The sequence below is a fragment of the Pongo abelii genome, chromosome X (assembly GCF_028885655.2).
Source record: "Pongo abelii isolate AG06213 chromosome X, NHGRI_mPonAbe1-v2.0_pri, whole genome shotgun sequence".
In the NCBI taxonomy this organism is placed as follows: Eukaryota; Metazoa; Chordata; class Mammalia; order Primates; family Hominidae; genus Pongo; species Pongo abelii.
Genome location: NC_072008.2, coordinates 101,129,529 through 101,149,292, shown reverse-complemented (window position 1 = coordinate 101,149,292; position 19,764 = coordinate 101,129,529). Strand labels below are relative to the sequence as shown.

General features: G+C 35.6%; 1 pseudogene; it reads right to left on the bottom strand.

Moving 5' to 3' along the window:
- Positions 1 to 17,334: 17,334 nt before the first annotated feature.
- LOC112131221 (U2 spliceosomal RNA) lies at positions 17,335 to 17,493 on the bottom strand (annotated as a pseudogene).
- Positions 17,494 to 19,764: the final 2,271 nt, after the last annotated feature.

The following is a 19,764-nucleotide window of genomic DNA, read 5'->3' as shown; positions in this document are numbered from 1 at the left end:
TAAAATTACAATGTAATGAAAAAGACATGAAAATTAAGGTCATAAGTATACGTAGACCAACCAGATCACACTAAAGAGAATAAGAAATTAGTATGTAAAGGAGCAAGTGAAAATATGTTTAGACACAGAGTAATATCAGCCATCTGTCTGAGGTAATCATGGTATTACTACCATCAATGCTAACTTTGTTTGTTGACATTCTTTGATGAAATATAGTTTCAGGCTTATATATGGTTTTCAATCTGCAACTAATCTAGGGGAGAGATAGAATGGGCAACACGGTCCTAATTATAACACTGTAACATACCAGAAAAGGAAGATGGAAGTTTAAAAATAAGAAACAAACAAACGAAAAAACACCACCACCATATCAGAGTAGCTGCTGTTATGTTTTCCGCAATTATAGAGACATATAATAGCCAATGTCTAAAGAAATGCCATCAAATTCAAAATTCATATAAATCACATAGATTCAAAAATTAAGTGTATATATATTTCAAAACATATTGCATATATACATACACATTATATGTACATACATCTGTAGAAATATATTTCAGTTGAAGTTTTCTTGGAAGTCAAGACACAAGAAATCAGATAAAGAAGGTATGAGTCTTCTCTCAACTATCTAATTATTTTGAAAATAAACCTGCTTTATATTTACATAGTGGCAGTTGATAGATAAGACAAATATTCATTTATTCAACAAATATTTATAGAATAGGTCAAAATTATACTGCTAAAAACATTGTCTTTAAGGTTTTTCAAATTCAACCCTTAAAAAATATCAGCCCTTGATAATCCTATAACACAATCAGGTACGCTCCATTCTTAGTTTTTATATTAGTTGAATATAGGAGAATCATTGAAAGGTGAGGTAGGAGAAGAAAATGTGCACTTAGTTTCTGGACTTTATTGAAAGTCTCTGTTATGTCTTCACAAATCCCCTGATAGGCTGTTCTATGACTCCATTGGCAGATTAGGCATCCCATGCTCCACACTAATTGCCAAGCACTATTGGCTAATAATTGTGCCATTAATCTACATCAGCAGTGTAACTATTGTGATCCCTGTGCCATGCTAAGAATAGCTGTTTCATCTAACATTTTGAAAGCGGAAAATAATTAAGTCCTAGCCAGAGCAATTAGACAAAAGGAAAAAAACAAAGGGCATCCAAGTTGAAAAGGAAGAAGTCAAGTTATCCTTTTTTGCAGATGATATAATCTTATATTTAGGAAAACCTAAAGACTCCACTATAAGACTATCAGAACTGATAAATTCAGTAAATTTGCAGGATACAAAATCAACATAAAAAGTTAGTAGCATTTCTATATGCCAACAGTGAACAGTCTGAAAAAGAAATAAAAAAGTAATCGCATTTACAATAGCTACACATAAAATTAAATACCTAGAAATTAACTTAATGAAATAAGTCAAAAATCTCTACAATGAAAACTATAAAACACTGATAAAAGAATTTGAAGATGACACAAATAATGGAAAAGTAATCCGTGTTAAAGAATTGGAATATTCAATATTGTTAAAGTGTCTATACTACCGAAATCAAACTGCAGATTCAATGCAGCCCCTGTCAGAGTACAAATGACATTTTTTATAGAAACAGACAAATAATCCTAAAATTTATATGAAACCCCAAAAGAACCAGAATACCCAAAGCTATATCAAGCAAAAGAAGAGAAGTGGAGGAATCACATTACCAGACTTCAAATTATACCACAGAGCTATAATAACCAAAAGAGCACGGTACTGGCTTAAAAACAGACACATAAGCCAATGGAAGAGTGTAGAGAACCCAGGGAGAAATCCATACATCTAAAGCGAACTCATTTTTTTTTTTACCAAGTTATCAAGAATATACACACGATAAGACAGTTGCTTCAATAAATGGTGCTGAGAAAACTGGATATCCACATTCAGAGGAATTAAATTTGATCTTTAGCTCTCACCACATAAATATCAAATCAAAATGAATTAAAGACATAAATCTAATACAACAAACTACAAAACTACTATAACAAAACGTTGGCAAAACTCTCCAGCACATTGGTGAAGGCAAAAATTTATTGAAAAATACCCTACAAGCACAAGCAACCAAAGCAAAAAGGGACGAATGGGATTACATCAAATTAAAAAGCTTCTGCACAGCAAAGGAAACAGTCATCAAAGTAAAGAGACAACCCACAAAATGTGAGAAAATATTTGCAAACTACCCATCTGACAAGGCATGAATAACCATAACATCTGAGGAACTCAAACAACTCTATAGGAGAAAAGCAAATCATCAAAGGAAAAACTTGAGTAAAAGGTTTGAATAGACATTTCTCAAAGGAAGACATACAAATGGCGAACAGGATATAAAAAAGATGCTCAACATCAAGGGTCATTAGAGAAATGAAAATCATAACTACAATGAGATATCATTTTAGGCCAGTTAAAATGGCTTATATTCAAAAGACAGACAAGAACAGATGGCAGTGAGAATGTGGAGAAAAGAGAACCCTTCTACACTGTTGGTAGGAATGTAAATTAGTACAGTCACTATGGAGAACAGTTTGGAAGTTCCTTAAAAAAACTGAAAATAGATCTGTTATACAATCCAGCAATCTCACTGCTGCATATATATTTATATACAAATTTTACTTTAAGTTCTGGGATACAAGTGCAAAATGTGTAGGTTTATCACATAGGTATACATGTGCCATGGTGGTTTGCTGAACCTATCAGCCTGTCATCTAGGTTTTAAGCCCTGCATGCATTAGCTGTTTGTCCTAGTGCTCTCCCTCCCCTCACCTCCCACCCCATGACTGGCCCCAGTGTGTGTTGTTTCCCTTCTTGTGACCATGTATTCTCATTGTTCAACTCCCACTTATGAGTGAGAACATGCAATGTTTGTTTTCTGTTCCTGTGTTAGTTTGCTAAGGATGATGGCTTCCAGCTTCATCCATGTCCCTGCAAAGAACATGATCTCATTCCTTTTTATGGCTGCATAGTATTCCATGGTGTATATGTACCACATTTTTTTATATCCAGTCTATCATTGATCGGCATTTGGGTTGATTCCATGTCTTTGCTATTGTAAATAGTGTTGTAATAAACATACGTGTACATTTGTCTTTATTGGATAATAACTTGTATTCCTTTGGGCATATACCCAGTATTGCAATTGCTGGGTCAAATGATATTTCTGGTTCTAGATCTTTGAGAAATTGCCAACTGTCTTTCACAGTGGTTGAACCAAATTATATTCCCATCAACAGTGTAAATGCTGATGGAACAGCATTTACAGCGTAAATGCTATTTCTCCACCGCCTTGCTAGCTTCTATTTTTTTCTTGACTTTTTAATAATTGCCATTCTGACTGGCATGAGATTGTATCTCATTGTGGTTTTGACTCGCATTTCTCTAATGATCAGTTATGTGGAGCTTTTTTCATATGTTTGTTGGCCACATAAATGTTTTCTTTTGACAAGTGTCTGTTCATATTCTTTGCCCACTTTTTGATGGGGTTGTTTGATTTTTTTTCTTGTAAATTTGTTTAAGGTCCTTGTAGATTCTACATATTAGACCTTTGTCAGATGGGTAGACTGCAAAAATTTTCTCCCATTCTGTAGGTTGCCTGTTCACTCTGATGATAGTCTTTTTTTTTTTTTTTTTTTTTTGCTGTGCAGAAGCTCTTTAGTTTAATTAGATCCCCTGTCAATTTTGGCTTTTGTTGCAATTGATTTTGGTGTTTTCATCATGAAGTCTTTGTCTATGCCTACATCCTGAATGGTATTGCCTAGGTTTTCTTCAAGAGATTTTATGGTTTTTGGTTTTACATTTAAGCCTTTAATCCGTCTTGAGTTAATTTTTGTATAAGGTGTAAGGAAGGGGTCCAGTTTCAGTTTTCTGTATATGGCTAGCCAGTTTTCCCAGCACCATTTATTAAATATGGAATAATTTCCCCATTGCATGTTTTTGTCCAGCTTGTTGAAGATCAGTTGGTTGTAGATGTGTGGTGTTATTTCTGAGGTCTCTGTTCTGTTCCATTGGCCTATATGTCTGTTTTGGTACCAGTGCTATGCTGTTTTGGTTACTGTAGCCTTGTAATATACATAGAAGTCAGGTAGTGTGATTCCTTCACTGCTGATTATATATTTAAAATAAAATAAATTCATATATCAAAGAGATATCTGTACTCCCATGTTTGTTGCAGCACTGTTCACAATAGCCAAGGTTTGGAAGCAACCTAAGTGTCTGTCAGCAGATGAATGGATAATGAAAATGTGGTACTTATACACAATGGAGTACTATTTAGCCATAAAAAGAATGAGATTCAGTCATTTGCAACAACATGGATGGAACTAGACATCTTTATGTTGAGTGAAATAAGCCAGGCATAGAAAGGCAGATTTTGCATGTTTTCATTTATTTGTGAGATTTAACAATCAAAACAATTGAACTCATGGAAACAGAGTAGAAGAATGGCTACCAGAGGCTAGGAGGGTTAATGGGTGTGTGAGGTGGGAAAGCGGGAATGGTTCTGTATCACACCCAAATCTTATCTTGAATTGTAACCCCTATGTGTTGGTGGTGGGGCCCATAGGACGTGACTGAATTCTTGGGGTTGACTTACCCCTTGCTGTTATCATGATAATGAGTGAGTTCTCATGAGATTTGATAGTTTAAAAGTGTAGTACTTTCTCCTTCATGCTTTTGCTCTCCTGCCACCCTATGAAGAATGTGCTTGCTTCTCCTTCACCTTCTGCCTTGATTTTAAGTTTCCTGAGGCTTCCCCAGCCATGCAGAACTGTAAGCCAATTAAACCTCTTTTTAAAAATAAATGACTCAGTGTTAAGTAGTTCTTCATAGCAGTGTGAAAATGGACTAACACAAAAAATTGGTACCTAGAGTGGGGTACTAGTATAAAGATACCTGAAAATGTGGAAGTGACTTTGGAATTGGGTATCAAGCAGAGTTTGGAATGGTTTGAAAGGCTCAAAAGAAGGCAGACAGTTGTGGGAAAGTTTGGAATTTCTTAGAGATTTGTTGTATGGTTTTGACCAAAATGCTGATAGTGATGTGGACAATGAAGTCCAGGCTGAGGTACTCTCAGATGGAGATGAGGAACTTAATAGAAACTGGAGTAAATGTCACTCCTGTTATGCTTTAGCAAAGAGAGATGGTCTAAAATTGAAACTTATGTTTACAAGGGAAGCATAGCATAAATGTTTGGAAAACTTACAGCCTGATCATGTAGTAGAAAGGAAAAACCCATTTTCTGGGGAGAAACTCAAGCCAACTTCAGAGATTTGCATAGGTAAAAAGAAACCAAAAGTGAATAGACAAGAAAATGGGAAAAATATCTTCAGGGCATGTCAGAGACCTTTGTGCCAGACCCTCCCATCACAGGCCTGGAGGCCTGGGAGAGAAAAATGGTTTCATGGGCCAGGCCCAGTGCTCCACTGCTCTGTGCAGGCTCAGGACATGGAGTCCTGTGTCCCAGCTGCTCCAGCTCCAGCCATGGCTAATACATGGCAAGATACAGCTCGGACCATTGCTTCAGAGGGTGCAAGACCCAAACTTTGGTGACTTCAACATGGTGTTCAGCCTGTGGGTTTGCAGAGGGCAAGAGTTTGGGAACCTCCACCTAGATTTCAGAGGATGTATAGAGACACATGTATGTCCAGGCAGAAGTCAGCTCCAGGGACAGAGCCCTTATGGAAAACTCTACTAGGGCAGTATGGAGGGAAAATGTAGGGTTTCCTACAGAGTTTCACACAGAGTTCCCTCTGGGTACTGCCCAGTGGAGCTGTGAGAAGAGGGTCACTGTCCTCCAGACCCCAGAATGGTAGATCCACCAACAGCTTGCATGATGCACCTGGAAAAGCCACAGGCACACAATACCAACCTGTGAAAGCAGTCAAAGGGGATGTGCCCTGCAGAGCCACAGGGGTGGAGCTGCCCATGGCTTTGAGAGCTGACCCCTTGCATCAGTGTGGTCTGGATTTAAGACATGGAGTCAAATGAGATTATTTCAGAATTATAAGATTTGATGACTGCCCAGCTAGGTTTCGGACTTGCATGGGGCTTGTAGCCCCTTTGTTTTGCACAATTTCTCCGACTTGTAATGGATGTATTTACCCAATACCTGTAACCCCGTTGTATTTTGGAAGTTACTCACTTGTTTTTGATTTTACAGGCTCATAGGCAGAGGGGATTTGCCTCGTCTCAGATAACATTTTGGGCTTGGACTTTTGGGTTGATGCTTAAATGAGTTAAGACCTTGTGGACTATTAGGAAGGCATGATTGTGTTTTGAAATGTCAGAAGGACATGAGATTTGGGGGGAGCTGGGGCAGAATGTTATCGTTTGACTCTGTGTCCCCATCCAAATCTCATCTCAAATTGTTATCCCCACGTGTTGGTGGAGGGGCCCGGATAGAGGTGATTGAATCCTGAGGGCAGACTTTCCCCTTACTGTTCTCCTGATAGTGAGGGAATTCTCACCAGATCTGATGGTTTAAAAGTGTGGAACGTCTTCCTTCTCTCTTTCTTTCTTCTGCTGCCATGTAAGGCATGCCTTCCTTCCCCTTCACCTTCTGCCATGATTGTAAGTTTCCTGAGGCCTCCCCAGTCATGCAGAATGGTGAGTCAATTAAATCTCTTTTCTTTATAAATTACCCAGTCTCAGTTAGTTCTTTATAGCAGTGTGAAAATAGACTATAGAGTGGCAATGTAAACTAGTACAACCACTATAGAGGATAGTTTGGAGATTCTTCAAAAAACAGAAAATAGATCTATTAGACAATTCAGCAATCCCACTGCTGAGTATATATTCAGAAGAAGGGAAATCTGCATTCTCATGTCACTCTCGTGTTTGTTGAAGTGCTAGTCACAATAGTCAAGGTTTGGAAGCAGCCTAAGTGTCTACCTACAGATAAATGGATAAAGAAAATGTGGTACTGGCTGGGCATGGTAGCTCAGGTTTGTAATTCCAGCACTTTAGGAGGCTGAAGCAGGCAGATCGTGTGGGGCCAGGAGTTCAAGACTAGCCTGGCCACCATGGTGGAACCGTATCTCTACTAAAAGTAAAAAAATTAGTCTGGCATGGGGGTGCATGCCTGTAATCCCAACTACTCAGGAGGCTAAGGAAGGTGAATCATTTGAACCTGGGAGGCAGAGGTTGCAGTGAGCCAAGATTTTGCCACTACATTCCAGCCTGGGTGACAGAGCAAGACTCTCTCTCTCTCAAAAAAAAAAAAAAAAGTAGTACTTATACAAAATGGAGTGCTATTCAGCCATAAAAAAGAATGAGATTCAGTCATTTGGAACAAGATGGATGAAACTGGAGGTCATTATGTTAGATGAAATAAGTCAGGCATAGAAAGACAAACTTCACATGTTCTCAGTTATTTGTGGAATTTAAAAATCAAAATAATTTAACTCATGGAGACAGAGAGTAGAAGGATGGTTACCAGCGGCTGGGAAGGGTAATCAGAGGTGGAGTTGGGTAGTAGGGATGGTTAATTGGTACAAAATAGAAATAATGAATAAGACCTAGTATTTGATAACATGGCAGGGTGACTATAGTCAAAATAATTTATTTATACATAAAAGAATAACCAATGATTATAACTGGATTTTTTGTAACACAGGGGTAAATGCCTGAGGGAATGAATAACCGATTTTGATGATGTGGTTATTACACATTTCATGACTGTATCCAAATACCTCATGTATACTGTAAATATATACACCTACTATGTAACCACAAACTTTAAAAATAAAAATTACAAAAGGAGTTATATACTGAGAAATAGGATAGTCAAACTGTCAGAAGCCAGAGACAAGGAGATTCTTAAAAGCAGTAACATAGAGAAAACTCAGAATGCAGAATATATAAGAAATCTTCAATAAGTTTATCATCCAATTACTCAGCAGAAACCTTGGAGGCAAGAAGGCAGTGAGAAGATATATTTAAGATGCTGAAAGCAAAACAACAGCAACAAACACACAAAAACACAGAAAACTTTCAACTGAGAATTCTACATCCAACAAATTTATTCTTCAAATATAAGGAAGAAATTAAGACATCCCCAGATCAACAAAAGCTGAAGGAGTACATTAGATGTGCCCTAACAGAAATTCTAAAGGAAGTCCTTACAGGTTGAAATAAAAGCATACTGGACAATAATTTGAAGCTGGATAATATATAAGGATCTATTGTAAAGAATGAGTGAGCATATTAAAGCCAGCATCATTATAATTTTGTTTTATAACTGAACTTTTTACGTTCTACAGTATATAAAATAAAAACACATGACTTAATTAAAAGAAGGCAGTAATGGAGGAAATGAGGAACTAGAAATGTATGAGACATACAAAAAAACAACAAAGCGTCAAAAGTATACCCTTCTTTATGAATAATTACTTTAAATTTAAGTGAATTAAACTCAGTCACAAGACACATAAATTAAAGAAGACAAAAATAAATTAAGTGATGTTCTGCATTCATAGATTATAAGACTCAATGTTCTTAAGATGACAATACTACCCAAAGAGATGTAGAGAGTCAATGAAATCTCTCTCAAAATCCCAATTATATGGTTTCTTCTTCTTGACAAAATACAAAAACTCATTTTAAAACTCATATGGAATCTCAAATAACTCTGAATAGTAGAAAAGTGGCTTCAACATCTGTGGGAAGAGAGGAATGTGGTTACTGTTTACTGGGCGTAGAATTTCTGTTTAGAAAGCTGAAAAAGTTCTTGAAATGGATTATAATGATGGTTGCACAATAATGTGAATGTACCTAAAAGATAGGGGGAAAGATTTAGGACACTGAATTTGACCATAATTTATTGGATATGACCTCAAAATTACAAGCAACAAAAGAAAAAGAAAAAGTAAATAAGTTCGATTTTATCAACATTAAAATTTTTTTGTATCCAAGGACACAGTGACAGGGTGAAAAGAAAACACACAGAAAAGGAAAATGTGTGCAATTCATATTTCTGATACGAAATTAGTATCCATAATATATTAGGAATTCCTAAAACTGAAGAACAACAGCAGCAACCAACCCAATTCAAATATGGACAAAGGATTTGAATAGATATTTTTCAAAGATTACATAGAAATGGTCAATTAGTCCATGGAAATATGTTTGTCATCACTGTTTATCAGAGAATAATAAATCAAAACCAGAATGAGATAGATACCACTTTGTAACCATTATCTGAAAAAAAACCAGAAATAAAAATTATTGGCAAGGATGTAGACAAATTGATACCCTTGTACATTGCTATAAGGAATGTAAAATGTTGCAGCCACTGTGGAAAATGGTTTGGTGGTTTCTCAAAAACATAAACATAGTACCATCATATGACCCAGAAATTCCTAGCTGAAATTCACCAAATTTGTATTGAGTTCATACTATAGGCCAGGTATTGTGTTTGGTATTAGGATATAAAGTTGAGTAAAATGGAACCTAATTGGAAAGAAGCAGAGGCAAAAGGATATTTTAATTACAGTGTACTAAGTCTAAACATAGGTGTATGAACAAAGTATAAATGTTACCTACTGTTATTCACCCATTTTGAAGGAAGACTGCAAGAAAGCCTTTGTTCACAGAGGAGGTGACATTTGATCTGTATTTTGAATGCAATTGCATTATGACCTGGAATATTTCCAGCTTCTTTCATTAAAACATTTATCTATAGTAGACACTAGTCATTTTATGCTACTATGGAGTTTGATGTTATGTTAATCTTGATTTTAATGCCACACACCTGTCCAAGTTTATTAACCATAACATCACTTAAGCAAGTGATGAGGCAGTTAACACACTGAATTCAGAATACATCATAGGTAAAACATACTCTTATTCCCTTTTCCCTCCCCAAATTTAAGCCAGTTCACTTCACTCTTTTTGTTACAAATAACATTCGATTACAAATTTTAATACCTGTAGAGCAAATTACCATTGCCTAATCAATATCCAATTAGCACCTTCAGCTCTCTACTCTCCTTGGAAGCTAGCTCAATATAGTAAAAAGTAATCAACACAAGTCCAGAAATATTTATGACACTCCCAGTGGGCACTAAACTATATGGCATATATTTGTTCAATAGATGGTGAAAAAGAGCAAGTGCAACAATGCTTTCACAGTCAAGTTGGGTCAATGAATCTATGAATCAGTTGCCTTTTCCTACTAATGTTAATGTCTCAACAGTCATCTTTTCTTGAATTGTACTAATTTTGGGGTGTTTATTCCCATCTCTTCCCATTCATGTTTCTAGAGTTATAGCTTTACTGCTGAATCAAATATCCCAGTAAGACCTTTTTAAAACAACCCTTTTTGGCTTCCTTAGAATGAACAGTCAGTCTTTATTATGTAGTAAATTAATTTCTGTAATGAACACACATCCCAGATCTTTGCAGGTAATTAACAGTTCTCATTATCCAGGAGTCTTGGTCAATTTCTTTGGAAGCTGCAGGCTGATCCAATAAGCAAGCCCTGTGATTTTAGCACATTTTTCATTTGAAGAAACAGCGTGTGGCAGGTGTAGGAAGTGTTGTAGGAAAAAAATTTAAGCTATACTCCTTGGAGAACACAGACCAAAAGAGTACATTTATGTCGTTGAGATATCTCAGAGCACTATTTGTAAATGAACTGTTAATTCTTGCTTTTACAGTTCTGGGAAAATCTTCAGAATATTCTTGGCAAATAGAAGCTTTTTATTCTTTCTTCTTTTGGCATAGACATTGCACAGAAAAATCTGAGCTCTTTGGAATCATTCCTGAAACAAAAATTACAGGGGATTCTACTTAGAAATAGTTTAATATTCAACTGAAATACTGCAGATGTGAACTTATCACTATTAAATTCAGTTATTCCTTATTACATGATTTAATTTGATAAAATTAAATTATACCCAGAGAGCTAAGGTCTTAATAGTACTGCCCATATGTGAGTGGATTTCCAAAGAGTGGAGTTGAAGAATGTTCTTTAATAATTCTCCATTGTTAAAAATTTAGATTAGTCCCATTGCTTTTAAGATTTTTATAATTATATAAATAGGTTTACAACATCTCCTGGATAACGTAGTGAATTACCTGCATTACCACATTTTTAACACATTCTGGCTGGCACTGCCAGTCTTTCTTTGTAGATTGACTATCAACAGCATGTATTTGGCACCTTGAAGTGATGTTTCAAATAAACCTAGGGGCTATACAAATTAATTGGAGTACAAGAAGTTGTCAGAAAAGAGGAAAAATAAAAATGGTATTTTCAAAATTCTAAAATTGTTATTGTTTAATGTAATTCAAAATGGATACTGCTTGAAGGGGTACAATAACTAGGATATTCTGTATAATGGGAACCTAGGCTTAGCTATTTAATCAAGTGAAGTATGATGGTGTTATAGTCTTCTGAATGAAAAACAGCTGAGTGCTTATCTGTCATTATTGGGGTTGAATGTTTATGAGTAGAAACGTTACCCATGATTTAATGCATAGGCTCACATCTCTCTGAACCATTACCTGGGCAATGACCATGATTCCTGAAGGAAGATGACAGTCACTGGTGAAATCCATTGTAATTTTAGATGATAGCATTTTTGGTTATCATATGAAACCATCTGAGAGAACTCAGCAACTACCTGTCACCACTGACAACAAATAATGCAAACTAGATAGATCTTTAGCTGCATTTTTTTCCTTTGAAAACTTATTTAGAACTTCTTAGAGTCAGTAGATTTCTTTTCAGAGATCAACCAAACTAGTTAATCCATTTCAGTCTTGAGATTGACCTATGAGGAGTTTGCTGGATATTAATAGGACTAGCCCTGCAACTAATAGCAGAATTGGGTTGGGAGTACAGAGAAAGTCAAGTAATTGAGGTATTTATTTAGTGTCTCACTACTCCATTGTGGTGCTGTCATTCTTGGTATTTACTGAGTCAGCTTACCAAACTGAGGTCTGAGAAGTATTTGCAAAGCCTAGACCTTTACCTCTGATAAAATTGGCACCTCCAGTGCTCTGCCTTTCTCTGCCAGAAAATATGAATCTCCCAGATCTCTTCAATCAGTATTCAGCCAGGCTCATAAGACCATATTTCTATCCTCTGTTTTTCCCTTTCTTCTTTTTCTAATTTGTAAATACATAACCAGAGATATAAACTATGAAGACTGGAGTATACACTATGGAATTGAGTGCCATAACCAACCACAATATATTATAAAGTTAATCCTAAGGCATATATTTAATTACATGCATAATCATTGTTGAACTGCATGACAATTAGACATAAATAGTAAACACTTCAAATAAATGACTATAATTACTAACACTTTTAATCAAGCCAAATCACAATTTCATTTTTTCTTCTCAATTTGCTTGTTTGCCAGTATTTATAATACATGTCAACATTAATTGTTTCCCTGATATCATATAACTTTTAATTGATATCCTTATTACACACACCCACACAAATATGCATAACAGTCACACAAACCCAAAGGCCAAGCTCACATGACTATTTTTTTTCTGAAAATTAAGGAATATTTGAGAAAATTCTACCTCATGCCTATGCCTCAGGTTAAGTTTTCTTTTTACATTTTGCTCTTGATCTATACCTTTTGGAAAGATATTCCATTTCATTTTTAATTCAAGAAGTCAGAAATTCTAAATGCAATTAATGCCCCAGATTTTTTAACTCAAGACAAAGCTTTTATTTTATTATTCTTAGCTTGGAGAGAAGAGATGCAAGTTTACGTTGGCACTTTCTCAGTTTCCACAGACAGCCACCAAAGAGTATGACCTCATGGTTTTAACCTTTTGATAAATCCTGATAATAGGGTTGCCTGTTATATTTTATTTTAAGTGAAAAGTATCAGAAGATCCCAGTTTTTAGGAAAATGATTTCCCAAACATACGCCACAACCAGGAATTGGTGTTACCTTGTCTCTGAGACACTTTGGGGGCCAGTATAGATAATTTTCGCTAGTCCCAGAAAATGACAAGAAAATACAAAGCATAGGTATGTGCATTACTTCCCCAGGGCTCCTGTAATAAATTACCACACACTTAGTGGTTTAAAATAGCAGATATTTATTCTTTCACAGTTCTGGAGGCTAGAAGTCTGAAATCAAGATGTTGGCAGTGTCTTCCTCTGAATGATCTAAGGGGGGATCTTTCCTTGCCTCTGCCTAGTTTCTGGTGATTGCTGGCAATCTTTGGTATTCATTGGTTTGTAACTGCATCAATCCCACCTCTGCCTCTGTTGTCATATGACTTTTTTCCCCTGTGTGTCTGTGTGTCCTCCCTTCTTCTAACAAGGATACCAGTCATAATAAGTTTAGGGCCTACTCTACTCTAGTAGGGCCTTATTTTGACTTCACTAATTACATCTTCAAAGACTCAACTTACAAATAAATTTACATCCTGAAATTTTAGGTGGACACGAGTTTTCTTTGGGGGGACTATAATGGTTAGTTGTTTTTTTTTTTTTTTTTTTTTGAGACGGAGTCTCGCTGTCGCCCAGGCTGGAGTGCAGTGGTGCTATCTCGGCTCACTGCAGGCTCCGCCCCCTGGGGTTCACGCCATTCTCCTGTCTCAGCCTCCCTCATAGCTGGGACTACAGGCGCCCGCCACCTCGCCCGGCTAATTTTTTGTATTTTTAGTAGAGACGGGGTGTGATGGTTAGTTTTATGTGTCAATTTGGCTGAGCCACTGTGTCTAGAGATTTGCTCAAAAGGTAGCCAGAACGTTTCTGTGACGTTATTTTATGGTTAACATTAACATTTAAATCAGTAGAATTTGAGTAAAGCAGTTTTTCCACCATAATGTAGGTAAGCTTCATCCAGTCAGTTAACAAAAGAATGACTGACTTTCCCCAAGCAAGAAAGAATTCTGCCAGAAGATTGCCTTTGAACTTGTACTGCATCTCCTCCTTAAGTCCCTAGCCTGCTGGCCTATCTCGTAGATATTGGATTTACACTTTCCCAATCATGAAAGCCAATTCCTTAAAATAAATCTCTATTTGAAGAGCCTCTTCAATGTTATTGTAATGAGCATCTCATGTTGGTTTTGTTTCTCCGAAGAACCCCATATAATATAGACTTTGATACCAAAAAGTGGGGTGCTGCTCTAACAGATTTCTAAAAATGTGGAATTAGCTTTCAAACCGGGTAATGGATAGAAGGAGGAGAGTTTTGAGATGCGTGTTAATAAAACACCTAGATTGTTTTAGACTGTGAATAGTGATTCTCTTGAGGTCTCAGACAGAAATGTAGAATTTGTTATTGAAACTAGAAGAAAAGTAGTCATTGTTATAAAGTGGTAAATAACTTGGCTGAATTGTGTTCTAGTGTTTGTGGAAAGTAGAAACTGTAAGTGACAAACTTGATTCTTTTACCTAAGATTTCTAAGCAAAGTGTTGAAAATACAGTCTAGTTTATTCTTGTTGCTTGTAGCAAAATGCAAAAGGAGAGAGATAAATTGAGAGAGAAATTGTTAAACAAAAAGGCATCAGAACTTGAAAATGAATTCTTAGCTTACTCATATTGCAAAAAAATGAGAAAATATGTTCTGGAGAGAACACTAAGGGTGGGACTGGACAACAACTCAATAAAGAAATTATGGTGTTAGCCATTTTAGCAGAAGCAGGAATAAAAATGTGGTTATATCAGCAGAAACAGGGCCAGCTGAGACTAAGGGAAACAAAGAAAGGACAACATAAAGAAAGACTGTAGGACGTCTGAGATTCTACAGGATTGGCTGATACAGCTATCCAGTTGCAAGCATGTGCTATCCTTCCAGACAGAAGAAAGACCTCAAAAGTGGCTAAAAGACTAGCAGGGCTGCTACTTCCACTACAGGCCCAGAGGGCACAGGCTCAGTGGTTGAAGCTGTCTTTTCCAGAGTTTCAGAGGACAGGGCTCCCTTATCTGTTCCATCAGGCAGACTGCCACATGCCAGTGGTTCAGAGACAGGGCTGCAACCCAGGGTCTCATGGAAGTGACCTTGCCGACCCAGTAAGTCTGGAAGGCAGGGCTGCCACATCTATTATTATAGACTGAGCAAAACAAGGGAGTTTGAGAGTCTTCCCTGGGTAAATACCATATAGCAGTGGCTGAGAATAAAGATCAGGTCTTTTCATATTCCCTTAGGATCCTTGCTTTCTGCACCGCAGAGTAGGTATTACTGTCACACATGTAATAAACTTAACCTGGTCTACTTTCAAAATCCATTTTTTGTACACTCCTCTCTGAAATATATGTTTATGGGAAATAAGAGATGACTGACTTCTCTCTTATTGCCTTTATTAATCTTATGATCACAAGTTTATCCTTCACCTATGACTCCATCCAACTTCTGGAATCTTCTGATCCAAGCTTCTTATAATCTGCCAAACTCTTCTAGTCAAACTGGATTTCCACCTTTCTGTTCGTCCCTCACCTCATCCTCACTCCATGCCTGCACACAATTTCCTGATATGTCCAGCCTACTTCATTCTATTATTGCCACAGTTGGAAATATTATTTTCACTGCAGTAGATGCATTTATTTATGAATATGGATTACTGGAAAGAAAACAGTTAAAGAATCTTACCAAGGTCAAAATTACATAGAATGCATGTGAGCTTTTACTATCATGGGGAAAGGTGGGACCTTTATCAAAATTACCCCGTCTCCACTGACCTACTATGCTACAAAGATAAATTTTAAACATAATTCTAGGAACAGAAGTATTAATACCAAAACAGTTTTAGATAAAAATAATAATCAAGATGGCACTGGATCAATAATTACCTGCCAGTCTACATAATATTAAGTGTCTCAAATGTACAAAGCATTTGATAAAAATCCAGGTATTTTTCAAGTGAATGCATAGTTGACTGCAATTTTCCATTTTCATCGGGATATCTGACACTCTATAAAGATAATCCTAAGGTCTAGATTTCAAGTCTTTATTTTGAGACTGCTTGGACATACAGTTCTATGTCATGACCATCTTTGGCCTAGTTCTAGAAAACAGAGTCATGGTGTGAGTTAAATTGGCTCACTACATAGTACATGAACCCTCTGTACACCATAGGAACCACTGTAAGATTAACAAAAAAACAAAAGAGGAAGCAAGGATAATTTTATATCCTTGAGCGAAGCCTAGTTGAAGCCATAATCACAAAACTCTGTAGTCAATTCTGTCTTACACATTTGAATAGTTATATAAGAAAATTTGGTCTAATAAATGTCAAATAAAAATGTAAAATAGAGGCCAATGCAAAAACAAAGGGCAAATGCAAAATCAGTTAGGTGAGTTTTTTTTTTTCGTTTACAAGAAGATAGGCTTTTTGAAACAGGAAAATGAAAATGCTCTGAACTGTTCATCCCATGCTGAGAGGTGAGACAGGCAATAACTCTGATTCTTACTCAAATCTACTATTTGCTTGGCTGGCTGTGGTTTTCCCTGGAGCTTGAATATATTCATTAGATTTTCAATGAAAACTTAGACTGTAGAAAATGATGAAATACTTGTTAAGTAGTCTTTTTCCATCTCCAATAAACATGCACCTTCACTTCATTGGAATTGAGTACAAGTTCATGTGAGCTCCAAATGTCTCAACCTTCAGGAACAGTAAACTGTGTGGCAGAGTAGACAGAAGCAATGCCTTTGAAAGATAAATGGTGAAATACTTAGTATAACGTTTATACCGAGATACCAAAATCTAACTTAGTTTCCTCTCCTTGTTACTCACAATCATATCTTGGTTTTCAGAATAGTTTTGTGCTAGTTGTTGTTTTTGCACTTTGCTATCAGGTTGTCATATGTGTGTGAAAAAATATTCATTATAGTATGTCAATCATTCTAGTGCTTTACAATTTTTCATATCTTCACAAAAATGATGAAAGAAATTTCCATATATGTTACTTTTGTTTGAGTCTTGTTTGATTCATTCTCTGAGAATATATATCTTGTTTTATTTTAGAAATAATTCAAACATTCCAAAGTATTTTATTATTTTGTCCAACTTTACTGAGGTACAATTGACATTAAAAATTGTATATATTTGAGTTGTACAATGTTATGATTTGATATATGTATACATTGGGTAATAATTACCACAAATTAATCAATACATTCATCACCACATATAGTTGCACATTGTGTGTGTCTGTATGTGTGTGTGTGTCTATGCAATGAGGACACTTAAGATTTACTTTCTTAGCAAATGTTAAGAACATACTGAGAGCCAATTCAAGTATTTTTTTAAATTTTTAAATGTTTGTGGGTACATAATAGGTGTATATAGTTATGGAATTCAGGAGATGCTTTGATACAGGCATGCAATGTAAATTAATCACAACATGGAGAACGAGATAGCTATCCATTTACGCATTTATCCTTTGTGTTACCAAAAAATCCAATTACATTACTTTAGTTATTTTACACTTGATCTTAGCCAAAAGGCCGAGAAATGATTAGTTATTTTAAAATGTACAATTTATTATTGAGTATAGTCACTCTCTTGTGCTATCGAATAGTAGATCTTATTTATTCTCAATAACAATTTATTGTACCAATTAAACATCACCAACTTCCTGCCCACTCCCCAACTTCCCATTGCTATACCCAGCCTCTGGTTACCATCCTTCTACTCTGTATCTCCATGAATTCAATTGTTTTAATTTTTAGATTCCACAAATAAGTGAGAACATGTGAAGTTTGTCTTTCTGTGCCTGGCTTATTTCACTTAACTTAATAATCTCCAGTTCCACCCATGTTGTTGCAAATGATAGGATCCCATTATTTTCTATGCTGAATAGTACTCCATTGTGTACAAGCACCACGTTTTCTTTCTTTATTCATCTGTCGATGGACACTTACTTTGCTTCCAAATTTAGCTATCACAAACAGTGCTGCAGTAAACATAGTAGTGCAGATATCTCTTTGATACTGATTTCCATTCTTTTAGGTATATATCCAGCAGTAGAAATGGTGGATTATGTGGTAGTCCAAATTTTAGTTTTTAGAGGAATCTGCAAATTTTCTCCATAGTAGTTGTATTTATATCTCCACCCTAATTTACCTTTCCACTAACAGTGTACGACGATTCCCTTTTCTTCACATCCTCACCAGCATTCATTATAACCTCTCTTTTTTATATAAGCCATTTTAACTGGAGTGAAATGATATTCCCTTATAGTTTTTATTTACATTTCTCTGATGATTCATGATGTTGAGCATCTTTTAATATGCCTTTTTGCTATTTGTATGACTTATTTTGAGAAATGTCTATTCAAATATTTTGGCCATTTTTAAGATAAGATTTTTCTTTCCTATAGAGTTGTTTGAGCTCCTTATATATAATATCGGTATTAATCCCTTCTCAGATGGGTAGTTTGCAAATATTTTCTCCCATTTTGTAGGTTATCCCTTCATTTTGTTGATTGTACCCTTTGCTGTGCAGAAGCTTTTTAATTTGATGTAATTCCATTTACTCTTGTTTGCTTTTGTTGCCTGTGTTTGTGGAGTATTGCTCAAGACATTTTTGCCCAGACCAAATCTCCTGGAGATTTTCCCCAATGTTTTCTTGTAGTAGTTTCATAGTTTGAGGTCTTAGATTTAAGTGTTTGTTTAATACATTTTTACTTGATTTTTTTTTTGTATAACGTGAGATATTTGGTCTAGATTTATTCTTCTGCATATGGATGTGCAGTTTTCCCAGCACCATTTATTGAAAAGGCTGTCTTTTCCCCAGTGTATGTTTCTGCCACCTTGTCAAAAATGAGCTCACTGTAGGTGTGTGAATTTGTTTCTGGATTCTCTATTCTGTTCCATTAGTCTATTTGTCTGTTTTTATGCCAGTACAATGCTGTTTTGTTTACTATCGTTCTGTAGTATAATGTGAAGTCAGATAATGTCATTCTTCCAATTTTGTTCTTTTTGCTTAGGATAGCTGTGGCTATTTTGGGTCTTCTTTGGTTTTACATAGATTTTATAATTTTTTTTATTTCTGTGAAGAATGTCATTGTTATTTTAATAGGAATTTTATTGAATCTGTAGGTTGCTTTGAATAGTAGGACCGTGTTAACAATATTGATTCTTCAAATCCATGAACATGGAATATTTTTCCATTTCTTTGTGTCCTCTTCAATTTCATTCATTGGTGTTTTATAGTCTTTATTATAGAGATCTTTTACTTCCTTGGTTAATTCCTAGGTATTTAATTTTATGTGTGGCTATTGTAAATTGAATTACTTGTTAAATTTCTTTTACAGATTGTTCTCTGGATACAGAAATACTTCTGATTTTTTATATTGATTTTGTATTCTTCAATTTTACTGAAATTGTTTATCCGTTCTAACAGTTTTCTTTTGGAGTCTTTAGGCTTTTCTAAATGTAAGATTATATTATCTGCAAACAAGGATAATTTGACTTCTTCCTTTCCAGTTTGGATGCCCTGTATATCTTTGTTTTGTTTTTTTCTTCTGATTGCTCTAGCTAGAACTTTCAGCACTATGTTGAATAAACGTGATGAAAGTGGGAATCTTTGTCTTGTTACAGATGTAGAGGAAAGGATTTCAGTTTTTCCCTATTTATTATGATACTAGTGTAGGTCTATCATATATGGCCTTTATTATGTTGAGGTATGTTCTTTCTATCCTGTTTTTTGAGGGTTTTCATGATAAAGGATGTTAAATGTTATCAAATACATTTTCAGCGTTAACTGAAATGATTATATGAGTTTTA